Here is a 6,030-nt window from a genome sequence, read left to right as displayed (position 1 = left end):
GAAGGTGAAGTTCAAATATTAGTCACTGGTTTCAGCAGCAAGGAAATGGCTGGAGGCCTTGGTGTGAAGTGCCTTTATGTGAAGTGAAGAGATCAGAAAACAGATTACTGCAGTTCAAATGCAGAATTTTGTATTTAGCAAGTTTAACTTTCGTTGACCAACCTTCAGCTGTTTTCTCACTTTGAACTTGTTCGTAGAAAAGGGCTTTTATATCTAGAAATGAGAAATTCAGTGTGTGAAAACAAGATAAAATGTACTGCCTATAAGCCCCTCATACCCATAATCACACTCCTTAGTATTTACTCAAAGAAATTGAAGACTATATACACACAAAAACCTGTACATATGTGTTTATAGCAGCTTTATTCACAATTGCTCAAGTTTGGAAAACAACTAAAATGTCCTTCCGTAGGCGAATGGAAAGATAAAATGTGATACATTCTAGAACAGGAAAAACTATGGAGACAGCAAAAAGATCAGTGGTTACCAGGGGCTGGAGGTGGGGAGGGTTGAATAGGCAGAGCGCAGAGGATTTTTGGAGCAGTGAAAATACTCTGTATGATACCATAATGATGGAATTATACTTTTGCCCAAAAATGTAGAATGTATAACACCAGGAGTGAACCCTATTGTAAACTATGGATTTGGGGCAATTGTGATGTGTCATTGTAGATTTAATTGTAACAAAGTACCACTCTGGCGAGAGATGTTAATAATGGGTGAAGGCTGTGCATGTGTGGGGGCAGGAGATACATGGAGAAATCTCTGTACCTTTCTCCTAGTTTTGCTGTGACCCTAAACCTGCTCAAAAAAAAAAAAATATATATATATATATATAAATTCTTAATTAAAAAAAGTTCTATGGGAAAAAAAGTTTGCAGAATTGAGTTTCTATCTCTCATTATTTCTTGGAATTAATAAATTGGGAAAATATAGGATAGAGGTAAAGAATCAGAGCTGAAATTCAGAGCTGGAGAAAGTATATCCAAATACCATATAACACTCAACATACTCAGCACCTGGTACTTAATTAATCCTTGTCTTATCAGAATTCTAGCCTTGGTCTTTTGTAGATATAGTTTCAAATTCATAACGGAAATGAATAGACAATTAGATTATTTTTTAACCTTTAAAAAAAAACTGGACGTTATTTGTTCTGAAATGAGAATTATGCTAAGCCCATATTTAGACTAGAGAAGGGGTCTGTGGCTTGTCAACATGATGCTAAGGTAGCTGTCTGGTATGGAGCTTCCTTTCATTATGACCCACAAATGGCTTGTGCTTGGGACAGTATCCTAACCCTGTTCTGTTCTAACTGGCAAATACCACTTGCTTTGTTCAATAAGATCTTTTAGTTATTAGTGAGTTCTGGAAATTATCCAAGCAGGGAAAAGTCAAATCCTTTAACATGAATAAAAGTATATAGAGTCACTTGAAATTCTTGGTCTGAAGCATCATTTTCTCATATAAATGTCCAAACTGATCATCACGCCAACGCTGGATTTGTAAGGCATCACCTCCTTTAAAAACCTTATAGCAGCTCACAAATGTTGGTTAATGAATACTGACCACATTCCTCCAGGCATGAGATCAGACACTAGGGCAGCTTGCATGTCGTGCGAGTTCCCTACGGAGGTTGGGAACAGCTTTGGCTCCAACAGAGGAATATGGGCCATTCCACAGGCAGATTTTTCCCGTCAGTGCCATGGGACACAGGATTGATTTATAACTATTTCTAAACTGTGTGACTTTGAGTGGAAGAAAACCAGAAACACATAACAGTGAAAGAAGAATGCTGCCTCTACTCTTAATTGCATCCACTGATTGCTGTTACCCATAGTCATGATGAGAGGTTGTTAGAAGTCACCAAGGACAGAGGTGACCAGCTTGTTCTCCTCACCTTCTGCCTTTTGCTGTCTCCCACCTCCCTTGCCTGTTATGTGTGCCTAGAATCCCAACCACGTGCCTCAGCTGGAGGAGCCCCCTTGTAGCCAGGAGGGTCATAGCCACCAGCTGGAGGTTGGGCCGGTACTAAGCACATTGAATCTGCTGCTCTAGTTCTGTGTGCTTACCTTCGAGCATCTTTATTTTCATAAAAGAACCCTGTGCTCGTATAAGCAATTGGGCTTGTGATGACCGCTTTCAACATAAAATTTCATGGTTTTAAACATGGTAATAATTGCATTTTAATGTATTCAGTCTGCAGGTAATACTTGCTCAGCATTTGTGAGCCCCTCACATTAACTGCATAATCTCCAAGGGGTCCCTGGGTTTTAGGTTGAGAATCACTGCTATAGACCTAAAGGGGTGGTGAAAACTCAAAGAAGAGTATTATCAGTGGGGCACAGTGGTGGTGGTTCCTTTTTATGTTTTTTTGAGTTTTATACTGATTGTTTAGTTCCATTTTAAAAAAGAATTTGAGTACGTGTGTATAAAATGATTAAATATAGCCCAGAAAGTTTTCACAAAACACTTTAATTTAGTTCATGCTGTTTTCAAGTTCCAAGTTGAATAATTGTCTCATAGCTGTATTAGAGGTCATTGAATCTTTCCTGATGACTTTGACTTGGAAAATTTAGGCCAGCTCTTGGAAGTGTGGCATTTTGGTGGCAAATGTGAGCTAGATCAGCATGCTTTCCCTACCACAGGCCTAAATCTGACAAGATTGAAGCATGTGTGCTATAGACTGAATATTTTTGTCCCTCCTAAGTTCATATGTTGCAATTCTAACTGCACTCCCTACTCCCACCCAAGTTAATGATTTTAGGAGGCGGGGCCTTTGGGAAAGGATTAGGAGTCCTCAGGAATGGAGTCCATGCCCTTAAAAACCTCGGAGAGCTCCCTTGTCCCTTCCACCTTGTGAAGAAAACAGCTAGAAGACAGCCTTCTCCAAACCAGGAAGCAGGTTCTCACCAGATAGCAAATCTGCTTGTACCTTGGTCTTAGACTTTGCAGCTTCCAGAACTGTGAGATCAATGTTTGTTGTTAAAGCCACCTAGTCTGTGGTTTTTGATATAGCAGCCCAAATGGATTAAGACAATGTGCTATATTCTTCTATCTTCTTCCATTTTCTTTTCTCTTGTTTCCTTTCTCTTCTCTACTCCTCCCCTCTCCTCTCTTTCTTCCTTCCTTCTTTGCCCACTTTGTTCTACAGGTATTTGAGCACCATGTAGACTTGGGAAGCTTACAGAGTAGAGGTAAACCATGTGCCTAAGAAGAAATCACAGAAATCTCTTAATTGCAAAATAAGTGCTGAAGTGAAAATACAGATGCTAGGAGACTGTGTGACACAGAGATGCGGTCCCCCCACCCCCATCTTGTGGGATCAGAGAATGCTTTCCTGGGGAATGGAAAGTTGGACTGAGTGGGGATTAACTAGATGATAAAGAAAAGAAAAGAAAAGAAGTATTTTCCAGGCAGAGCAAACAGACCGCTTAAAGAATGACAAGGAAGAGCTACTGTGCTGTGAGATGAGGCAAGAGCAAAGCACACAGGTTTATAGAGCCTGCCTGTTTATGATTCTAGTCTCAATCCTATGAGTGGGTCTTTGTGTGTGAAATGCGTTTTTTTGTGCCCAGGTGTTTCAAGGACTACATTGAGCCTAATGTGTTCTCTGATTTTCATGGGATAATGCTAACCATGTAGCTCTTTACTTACTGTATGAGTCAGATTGGGCTGCCATGACAGAATACCACAGACTACGTAAACTGAGTGGCTTAAACAACAGAAGCTTACTTTCTCACAGCTCTGGAGGCTACAAGTCCAAGATCAAGGCACCATCAGGCTTGGTTTCTGGCGAGGCCTCTCTTCCTGGCTTGCAGAAAGCCACCTTCTCACTGTGTGCTCACATGCCTCTTCTCTTGTGTACAGGGAGGGAAGACGGGGATAAGAGAAAGGGAAGAGAAAGAGAGATATCTCAAGAGATCTCTGGTGTCTCTTTCTCTTCTTATAAGGACACCAGTCCTATCAGATTAGGGCCCACCCTTATGACCTCATTTAACCTTAATTACCTTCTTAAAGGCTCTAGCTCCAAATATAGTTACACTGGGGGTTAGGGCTTCAACATACGAAGTCAGCACATAACACTGACTTTGGAGCATGAATTCAGATGGTTTTTCCCGGGATAATACCTAATTTGGGCAGGTATCATAGAAGAGGACAGAAAGCAAAGCCCTGCAGTATTTGGGTTTCTTCCTTTGAATACCAGTGAGAGAACCAAACAAACCGATTCTGTATGTCAGCTTGCTTGTGTCAGGGCATATGGTCGGTCAACTTGCTCCATCTCTAAAATGGGCACAACTCTGTGTGGGTAAAGACGTCGCTGTTGCTGTTGCAGATCAACACGAAGCCTTAACACATGGAGGAGGCTGAGACTTCAGGGTGCAGCCTTCAGCCTCATGACTTCAGGTAGTAATAGGTACTTCCAAGAATCACATGAGACCTGCTGTATACAACAAGACCACAGAGAAGAAAATTATGAAACTAAAGCAATTCCCAGTTCTTTCCCTTCTTGTGAGAACAGTGGTAAGAACTGTTGTTAGCTGCATTTGATTTGGGGGCTTATGCTTTTTCCTGACACTTTTTTAATTGACCCTTAGAAAAGCCACATTTAAAAAAAGATAATGGGAGCCATGTTGTTGTGCTGTGGGGAAGAGAGGTGGGTTTAAAAATCCTAGAGTAAGGTTCTGCATACCTGACGCTACTGCTGGACAGAGACCTTGGATGAAGCCACCGTCGCCATGTCCAACCAGGAGGCAAAACCTTCAACTGAGGACATGAGGGATAAGAAGGAAAAAGAATACATTAAACTCAGTCATTGAATAGGATAGCAGTGAGATTCACTTCGAAGTGAAGATGACAACATATGTCAAGAAACTCAAATACTCATACAGTGAAAGATGGGGCATCCCAATGAATTCACTCAGGTTTCTCTTTGAAGGTCAGAATTGCTGATAAGCACAGTCCAAAAGAACAGGGAATGGAGGAAGAAGACAGGATTGAAGTTTATCAGGAATAAAAAGTATCTTAATGGGTTGGATATTTTTTTTTAATCACCACTCATATTTATTTATTTATTTTTCTAGATAATGATATTTATTTAGTTTTAATGTTTTATGGTGACATTTGTTAATGAAATCCAGTAAGTTTCAGCTGTACATTTTAACAGTAAGGCATATATATTTTTACCCTGTGTGTTCACCTCCCATAGTTAGATTTCTTCCTGTCACCACATATTTGACCCCTTTACCCCATCTACTTCCCTCTTCCCCCATACCCTCTGGTAACCACTAGTCTATGGTCCATGTCCATGAGTCTCTGTTTGTCCTGTTCATTTGTTGCTTTTAGGTTTATATGTCATACAAGTGGTATCATGTGGTTTTCAACTTTTGGATATTTTTTTATGTTTCCTCAATACCTTTTTTTTTTAAAAATAGTTCTTTTGTGATGCGGTATTCAAAACGGAATTGAAAACTGGCACCGCATCTCTTTAAAATATCCGCTAATTTAAATTCTAGTGCCCATTGTTCATTATGTTTGTTTTCATCAAGGTGATCAAACCTCAGTCCCCTTCCTATTGCTCTCTCCTTTTTAAATGTTACGCGTGTGCACAGAGAGGCCACCTTTTTCAGGACTGTACATTTTCAGGCTTGTGGTAAATAAGATCGACCAAGGCAAGTGTTGATGATGACTTTCTAATCGGCCCTGAAGTTCTTGTACGTGATTGCGTCACTCTTGGATTATGACTTTCAGTGGGAGATGGAAGCTTTTTAGAGAACCGAACTGTGGAAAAATGACCTTTCCTTAAACTTGAAGCTACTTTTAAAATCTGAGAGTCTGGACCAAAAGAAGAAGAATATGAGGTTGGAGTCAAGATGAGAGACGTGGTGAGAGTAAACACTAACTGCAAAGATGGCTTCACTGAAGAGAAAGCATTTTAAGAGTAAGGAAAAATCTTGTCAGAGATCCTAGAAAAGTTCTAATTTTCATTAGCAGTTAATAATGTTATTCATGCAGAAGTGTCTACAGTGG

At 40.1% G+C, this 6,030-nt stretch overlaps 1 pseudogene; it reads left to right on the top strand.

The window, feature by feature from the left end:
- Positions 1–4,739: 4,739 nt before the first annotated feature.
- On the top strand, positions 4,740–5,017 carry LOC105289967 (annotated as a pseudogene).
- Positions 5,018–6,030: the final 1,013 nt, after the last annotated feature.

Source organism: Pteropus vampyrus, unplaced genomic scaffold, assembly GCF_000151845.1.
Source record: "Pteropus vampyrus isolate Shadow unplaced genomic scaffold, Pvam_2.0 Scaffold2, whole genome shotgun sequence".
NCBI classification, from domain to species: domain Eukaryota; kingdom Metazoa; phylum Chordata; class Mammalia; order Chiroptera; family Pteropodidae; genus Pteropus; species Pteropus vampyrus.
Note: the sequence above shows the minus strand (reverse complement) of the source record. Positions and strands in the feature narration are given on the sequence as shown.